Raw genomic sequence first — 9,410 nt, 5'->3', positions numbered from 1 at the left:
ATACAGCTCCTTGATGTGACAGCAGCCATCTTGTGAGCTAGGTCAACTTCACTAATGTGACTCAAGATAATACACCTCAGAGAGACGCATTAACTTACATCACATTTAAAGTCATCTCTGCTTCATGTACATGTGTATACTCTGACTGTGTTGTATATGAATCTTGTAGAGTTAAAGCAAGCCTTTGTAATGCTAAAAGTGAGACCATTTCTTTGTCCTTTCACCTCCATTTCATAAAAGCGGACACAGCACTTATGAGACGGCGTGAAGGGAAAAGGGGTACTGTGTGAGGGTTGCTGATAAGATATGAAACTAGCTGAATCCAGTCAACAGGGGAGTCTCATCAACAGAAGAACCTTGAAAGTCGGGCATGATTTGTTTTTGTTAGATAAAGAAACATCTTGAGACAAAATATAGGGGGCATGTAATTCACGAGAGTTAAACTTTGGTGTTCATGCCCACACTGCCACTTGATTGAACAGAATTGTGATTTAGTTAATAGATGATTGGGTATTTTTAGGAGCACAAGCTAATCACGAACTAACACTTATGCACTTAGAAAGTATAAAAAAGTATTATAACTAGTAGGCGGGGTCCCTCTCTGTAGAGGCACCTTGCTTAAGCGAATAAAGATTCTGTATTTGACTCTGGATACTTGTTCTGCGTGATCATTGCCCCAGCCTAGAGTGAACTGCACTTGGCTTTAAGAGCGTAATTCATAACAACTGTTAAGTCAACTTTAAAAAGTTGAGTCAGCTAAACTATTAGAAAGTTAGTACATGTGTACACACCGATGTTGGTCAACTTAAAACTTGTAAAGACATTCCTTCACCAATACTACAACAACCATTTAGACTGTTAAATTTTTGTCTTGATTACTTCTAATCTATTTAGCACCATGGACGCTCCTTATTTCCATTCTGCCTTTCTCATCTTGAGCAACAGGAATCAATGTTGGAGATGAGTGCCTCCAGTCCTGATTATCTCCAATGTCCAAATATATAACAGGAAAAAAAAATTCACTTTGGGAGGCTAAGGTGGTAGCATGCAAAGTGAATATTTAAATCACCTAGTGAAATCATTATTTAAACCTACAAGCTTATGCAATATGTAGCTATTTTCCTAAAGAAAAGTTGATTCTAATTGGTTGTTAACTGATAAAACCTGCAAACTAAATATAGCTTTTACATTCAAGCTAGAATTTTTTTCAGACAAAAAGGAGCATATGCTGTATCAGTATACATTTAATAAGCTATTATGCAGCTTAATACATTGGCTCTTGATTTTTACATTATGTCAGAATATAGTGAATGATACATATAGTGTATGATTTCCATATCATGATTAATTTTTACCCATAATGTATATCATGCTGCATTTGGATGGAAATTGGGATTCAATCAATAAAAAACATTTTTAAATGCTGTTTTTTGTGGGTTTTGAGTTAAACAGCGTGATGGATCCATAAGGAAAAAAAAGAGTTTATCTAAATATGGTTTCTATTTATAATTTGCAGAGTTATTAAACAAAGGAAGTATTATCTGTAGGTAATGAACTGAATTGTTTGTTTCTGGTCACCATGTCCTTTGAGATTTTAGAACCAATAGATCTTTTCCTCTCATATTTTGTTTCTATGCAAAGACTAAAGACACTTTCCTACTTGTCCACTGCCAGTTGGCTTCTCATCCCTAAATTAGCTGCCCATTCAACTGAACTAGTTAAGCTGAAACAGGCTACTGCTCTTCAAAACCAGTTTAATAACTTCAATGACCTCTGGTTCCAGGGGTTTAACTATTGACTTTCACCAGTTTCAAACAACACACATGGCTCGCATATCTTTAAATAGATTTCATTAGATTACAGTCAGCTCAGATTTATTTTTTTAAAGAAAGATTAAATTTAAATCCAATTTTAATTTAAAATACATATGTATGTACACACACACTCACATATATTTCAAACCTGGTGGTGTAGGTTAAAGCCCTAACAAGGTACTAGGAACATCAAGCCAATGCCAGTGATGAATGTCTCTAGAGAAAAAGAGATAAAAAAGCACACACACCAATGTAGACACAAAGAACAAAATATTTGCATGTTAATTTATGTATTTTAGAAAATAGAAAGCAAGCACCCCAAGATGCCATATACTTATGACAAGTCCTTTCTTGTTTTGAGCGTTAGATGGGAAAAATAGGAACTGAAAAAAAAGAAGTCTTGAGCAAACAAGGGGAGGACTTAATGAGAAGACTTGAAGTAACACAAGGACCTCAAGGAAAAGTTTCTCATGCAGACTGGGTGTCCATCAAATTCAAGTGAGGCTTTATAACATGGAAGAAGAGGAAGTCATCATAACAAAAAAAAAAATGCATGAAGGTGAAATTCTGACCCCCATGGAAATCAATGGCAAACTCCCACTGACTTTGCTGGACCAGGATTTCAGCCTAGGGTCTTGGTACTGTTGAGTAGCCTCTGGGAAGGTTGCTAAGTTCAGCAGAGTGTGACCCACCTTTGCATAAGACACAGGCACCTTACTTATTCTGCAGATAAGTCAAAGAGCCCAGCAATCATAGTCTGGAAGGATTTCAAGTTCTCAAAAAAGCCAGAGATAATCAGTTCTAGAATTCACACCATTTAGACTGCTATAGCGGGAACATCTGGCTTTAAAACATTCAACTCTTCTTTCTTTTGGTTTTACAAATGTGCTTCTTACAGTTGTACCATAACAACAGAACGCTTCCAAGCTTTGTTGGGTTCCACTCGTTATGTCCGGCTGGTCCGACACGGTAATTTTCACCTTGAGCTGTCAAAGTATACTTTGCAAATAAAAATGTGATTTCTCATTTGAATAATGAGAAAGAAACAGTTTGTCATTTAGCAGGGAATAAATGAATTACCCAGCAAGGATCACAGGGCAATGACGCAGGGACACAGAAGCATGAATATTTGTAAAAGAAAATCCGCATTGACAAGGATAAGCACTGAGCATACACTACAGTGATGAGTGCGTTAAGATATTTCAATGCATGCAAGAGCCTCATTTCCCCTATAAACATTCTTGAGCTGGACCCAGAGTTTGAATTATTTTAGACTCCACGCACATTTTGTGTGGGAAAGCATTTGCGCAATGCCATTGCCTTGTTTCTGTGCCCAGACAAGAACTATCCTGTTGCCTGCCCTTCCACCTGCCCTGCAAGACATTTCCCTGGAACGACACGAAGTTCTGGCAAAGCAAACGCTCAGCAGTGGGAAGGCCGGGGAATGCTTCAGGATTTTACACAGCTGATAGGGTAACTCCGATGTCTCCCCGTATGCCAAGTGGATCAACAGCCAGTCAGAACTTGACACTCTACTGCACAGCCTTATAGTGCAAAAAACCAGCAAGATACAGCAGCGGCCAGCAAAAACGCTACCTATAAGTGTTCAAAAAGCCCTCAGCAGAAATGCTCTAACTTCTGAGCTTTACCCTAAGTACCCCATCTCGGCTCGGATGAAGCAGAATAACCATTAGCCATTGTTGGAGGGGGAACAGCACTTAGAGCCTGCCGGCACAGCCGGTAGGGGGACCCCGTGCATGCCTCCCAGGGTGCCCCACAGGCCCCCCAGGCTGCCAAAGTCTCCCAAGTGAAGCCAAATGGCTGAGCCAGCCCGACTGGCTGGCAGGGACATCACAGCTGCACACCTGGACCTGACGCAGCAGTGGCTTTTCATGACATGCCCTCATGGCCAGGAGCCACCTGCATGCCCACTCAGCATGCCCTGTGCCACCGACTTTCACGTGGCTAATGACAAGCATGCCTGCTCCTTGTGCAACTCCCTGTGCCCCAGGGTGATGGCGAGCGGATGCCATGCTCCCAGGCACATGAGGGGATGGAGGAGAGGCCAAGCCCCCTGCTGATGTGTATGGCCCTGGCCCCATACAGTGGCAGGCTGCCCAGATCTGCAGAGCCCTGGCTTACTGTCTCCTCACCTGTGTGGACTGGGAGCCCTCCCCAGATGAGTAGGGCCCAAGGGCTTTAACTGCCCGTGCCCTGCAGTGGGCCATGGCTCCCCTGACACAGGCTCCTCTGGTCCTGCATCTCAGGCACCACTGCCCAAAACTCAGGCTGCCCGGGCACCATCCCCCATTCCCTCTCCCTCCTTAGCCCCTCCCAGGGGCACATACCAGGGTGCAGGGGAGCATGGCACAAGGAAGAGACATGCCTCAGTTTAAAATGCTGTAGTTGCCAAACTCTTCCTGCGTCTAATAAAGAAAACCCGTTGAACATTGCCTGTGTCTCAGCCTAGTCCCTCCTCCCAATTAACACAAAGCGGCACCAGGATAGCGAGGTAATGCACACAGTCCTGGACCACCGCTGGCTGCCCCATAGGTGTGGGCCCCGCCACCAGGTCCAGGCCAGTCCCGAACAGCAAACCTTGGCAGCGGCAGGGTTTTGAGAATGGACTGACAGGACCTGGAAGGGGGTTTGGAGGCAGGGGGAACACCTGAACTCACCAAACATGAAACCTTGGATGGGAAGCACAAGGTAGGGGCTTTTGATCCCTACTTTCAGGGGTCCAGAGTCAAGACCAGGGACTTAGCCATGTAGGAGCTGGACAGCTGCATTATCCTGGACCCAATGTCTTCCAGAGAGCTGTGGACTGGGAGGCATCACTGCAGTGGGCACCGAAGACTGCTGGCTCTCCCACACAGGACCCCTGGCCCCAAGGCCATGTCTTCCCCTTCAAGAGCCATGGACCCACAGCCCTCATCAACACCTGGGGCTTACGTCAGGAAGCCATATCAAACTGGGGGCTGCATTTTCCCACCATGGCTGCCCTGCTCCCCTGCAGCAGGACCGGGGTCAGGAGGGGGGCCCTGGGGAGTGAATGAGCTTCCCTCTGGGCCTCCTGATAGGGGGCGTGGATGAGCCAGGGCTGCCGTAAGCTGTCCCAGCAGCATGGTAGGCTGCACTCTCCCGCCCATTCAGAGTGCTCCTGTGCCCCTTCAGGGCTGACCTGGACCTGCCTGGGAGGCTTGCATCTATGGGGCCACCAGCAGTGGTCCAGGACGGTGTGCATTACCTCCCTATCCTTGTGCTGCAACTCTGAGATCTGCTGCGCCATGGGATATCTCCTCCAGATCTTCTTCATCTTTGTCATGTCTCCAACCCAGCCTTTCTATATGGTCTGTTCCCAGTATTCTGCATAGGCCACTGCTTCTGGTGTTGGTGTATCCAGAGCTTGTGGGGTGCCTTGTGGTGCTACAGGGCACCTCAGGAAATGATCCACAGTTTGCTTCTGCTGCCAAACATGTTGATTAGTTGCATAGAGGCCCCATGATTTCATGAAGAAGTTGCATCTTCCGAGACTCGCTCTCAATCTGTTCAGGCTCTGCCATGTATGGCATTTGTCGTTGGGGCTGGATGCTAGCTCCTCGCTGGGGATAATTCCTTGCCAGCTCCATTCAACCGCTTTGATGCCTAATTTCTCCCATTCTTTTTGCCAGAGGGTAGTTCTGGCTGATTCTGGTGATGTGGTCATGGTGTGGTAGAGGACAAAAAGCTATTTCTTGATGAGAGACGACTATGCACTGGTTGATATCCATACAGTAGGTGGTAATCGTCTGACTCTTGTACCTGCCAGTCAATGTTGTCTGGTACTCTCCTCCTGATGCAAGAGGGTGCTATACTGGATTGTGTGTATAGGCAGGGAACAGGGGTCAGTTTTAGGCAGCCTGTTATAATTCTGCATGCATCATTTAGGGCAGGGTCAATATGTTTAATGTGACTTGAGCATCCCCAGGTGGTGCAGCAGCATAGTCAGCCACAGAGAAACAAAATGCTATGGGAGCAGTGTGTAGGGATGGGTGTGCTCCCGATTTGGAATTTGTGAGCTTACACAGAATGGTGTTTTGTGCGTTGACCTTAGCTTTGGTGTTTAATATGTGCTTTTTTTAACAAAGTATACGGGCTAGTGTTACCCTTAAGCAGACCGCATGTTTCTAATGTTTGAGACTCTGGTCACCCCAGGTGACATTCAGGTGATGTTCTGCGTCCCAATACCTCAGCTAGAAAGCACAGATTTGGGTTTTGCTAGGATGGGTTTTGATATAATTATTTAAGTAATAATCTGACATCCTCCAAATAGTGGGTGGTCATCTGGAGCCCCTGGGTCACAGACTCAGCAGCCTGGGTGGAAGTGCCCACCAGCCTGTCCATTTCCACCATACACGGTCAGATTCGTAGCCCCATCCCGTCTCACAGCCCCTAGCGACACGAGTCCGTGGTACATGGTCTGAGCTCAGAGGCTACAACTAGAGCTCGTAACATCTCTTCATTTTGCCCATGACTTATATGCACAAGTTTTGTTTGCTCAGCACATATTCAGCCACTTGTCCTGCATTCACTGTGCTGTCTGCTGTGAGCTGGCCTTCTGTGCACAGCTGTACAGCCTCCAGACAAGGAGGAGGGGTTCCTTAGCTTGCAGAAAGGGGGGAAAAAGTGTGGTGCAGCTGGGCCCACAGTTGCAGGAGAGCTGGAGGTGGCCCTGAGGTGTTGGCTTAAGAATGGCATTTAAAGGTTTGCTTTTTGGGAATTGGCTTATAGGTATATGTATATGCATTAGAACGGGCAGCAAGGGTTAACTGATTTCTGGAAGCTTGGGTTTCACATACAGTTTCACACTGCCTTCAAAGTGACCTTGCGGCATTAGACAGCCCGCCTAACAGATATACACGCAGTCTGAGAAACGGGGGGCACGTACCACACTGTTCCATAATGTGAGATAAGGGTGGCACCAGCTAACGAGGGCCCGGAGAGGAGGGACCCGAGTTCCAGACCAAATTAGAAGGCAGCCCAGAAAGACCAAATTAGTATATGTGCATGTGATGAGCTACATGGATGCATGACAACCACACAGAGAGACCAATCACCAATAGCCAGGGATGAAGGGTCATCAGGAGGGAAGGAGAATACAAAAGCAGAGACTTGAAAGTAACAAAGGGTCCTCTTTCTGGGTCCTCCTCCTCCTCCCCCCTGAGAGAGTCCCCATCCCCCAGGAGGAGTCCCCAAAGCCACCATGGACAAAAAGCACACCACCAGCCCATCTCATCCACCCCACTGGGCGGGGGATAGGGTGGCCTCAGCATCCTACCTCCAGACTGCTGCCATCTGACACCTAAGATAGAGCCTCAGAGTAAAGACTGAGTCCTGGCCAGATGTACTTTGACTGATGACAGCCCTAGCATTTGGCAGATATACAGAACTGCTTGATTATTTGCACTGTTTCTTTTCTGTTATCATCGAGCATCCATACATTCACCTATTATTGAATGGAAAGGTCATGGTCAGTCCAAGGGGTTTTTTTGACAAGGGAGGAATTTTTTCGTGTTCCTGCAGTCTCTGAGAGACACAGCTGGCTGGCATCTCCCCTCCCTGCACTGGGGTACTCTCTGAAAAAAACTGTTGTGTACCCTTTTGGCTGCCGAGCTCAATAAACGCTATTGACGACTTTCTGCAAGTGCCTTTGTGGGAGAGGGAAGCTGTATACATAAATGCTCAGGGTATCTGTACTTAGGCTTGAGTCTCCCGTGGAGGGCAGCATGGCCCTAACTGAAATGACAAGGACTCATCAAGTGTGCCGACTTATGATCCCACCAAAGGGGACATGCTCTCAAGCACTTAAGAGTGAGTAGGGGTGCGGGTAGCACCTTGGCTGGACTCCAGGCAGGGAGGGGGAAAGTAGGCAATTCACCCTCCCCCTAGACCCCACCATTCCCATTCTGCCCCCCCAACCCCAGCCCTTGGTAGGCATCTCAGTCTTAATAACCCAAGAAGGTTATGACTACAGAGTGGGGCCTGTGGTGGCCTGGGCTCCCCCTACAGCCCCTTCCTTCCCCCTCCCAGGGGCTCCACATTTCCCCAGGGCCTGAATCCCCATCACAGTTGCATGCAACCAGGGAGAACCTTACAATCGCGAGCTGCACGGCCCCTGTGCACATGGCCCGACTCATCAGGAGTGGCAGGAAGAGAGGGCATGGGCCCTACGGGTCATACCAGTGCAGCAGCCACTCTGTTTGTACTGGGATGCATTCAGTGCCTCCAGGAAGGGTACAGAGATGTGCAAGGGCTCAGCCCAGAGGAGCCACAGCAGCTGTGTGGGGAACAGGGTCATGAGGCCTCTCTCCTCAACAACACCCCTGGTCTTTCCCGCGTGGGGGGTGGCCTCTGCCCTGTTCTTGCAAAGAATACGGCATAGGTCCTCACAGAACACCACGGTCTGCCCCCAGCTCCCAAACTGCTTTCTAGTGTTAAGCACATGGCATAATACCTCCTCATCAGCATGGTCTTGGTGAGGCGCTGCTCCCAGTCTCTGCTGGAACCCCTCACCTGCATCTGCTCAGCGATGCACTTAAAGACACCTCTGATTCAATGCCCTCGCTGGAGCTGGTGCTGGATTTGCACAATAAGTTCCTTTATTTCCTGAAATGCCACTTCTTGCCCCACGTTTGGCTGTTGGGGCAGACCCGATGGGTTCTCATTGGCGCTCAGTCTCCACGGGTGGGCAATGGTCTGGCTGCAAGGAGATAGGTGGAAAGCTGGAAGCACAAGGGTGCAGTTCTCACTCTCAGTGGGGCACCTGCTCCTGCCTCACCTGGCCTCTACTGCTCGTGTCACCTCCCCAAGCTTGAATTGTCCACAGGCTTCCAGCTGACACCCCATAATTCTGGCAACACCACACACCCCGTGTAGGCTGTAAGATGCTGAGGCCCATGTGGCACCTTAGGTCTCTCGGTTTACCCTGGCTTAGAGGTTCAGTGCACCGCCCCCACAACACTTCCTCCCACACATGCAACAAGCTAGTTGATCTACTAGCTGTCTCACCAGTGAGCAAGAAGGGAAACCCACCTGCACCGAATGAGAAAGAGATAGTGGCAGCCTTTCCTCCAAAAGAAAGAAGGATGGCAAAGATTTAGGACCCAACTCCGCCACCCTTACTTTACACCCTTATAACATGGAGGACTCTGGTGTAATGGATGTTATGAATCTCAACCCCAAATGGTACTTGCCAAATTTTATTAAATTCTCCCCCCTTCCATAACTAGCAGTGTATAAAGTCCCCATTTTGAGGAGATTTCAAGCTAAATATAGATGTCACAAGTGAGGAGACACAAAGCGCCACATTGTCAAGTGGTTGTTTTGTGCTGTTCTGAACTTATTTCAATATTTTAAAAAGAAAATACATCTAGATAGGTAGTTTATAAAAACCTGAGCAAGGAAGAAAGTTGGGAAGACTTGTGGGAGCAGATGCAGTTCGGAAAGGCATGCAATTTTAAAAGGAAGAAGATTGTAGAGGAGGTCTGAGACGGAGATAAGAGGAAAGCATTTCTCATTACTTTCCACTATCCAGAGCTGTAACCCTTTAAGAGGAGA

The sequence above is a fragment of the Crocodylus siamensis genome, chromosome 9 (genome assembly GCF_052110815.1).
Source record: "Crocodylus siamensis isolate JL-2025a chromosome 9, ASM5211081v1, whole genome shotgun sequence".
Classification (NCBI taxonomy): domain Eukaryota; kingdom Metazoa; phylum Chordata; order Crocodylia; family Crocodylidae; genus Crocodylus; species Crocodylus siamensis.
Note: the sequence above shows the minus strand (reverse complement) of the source record.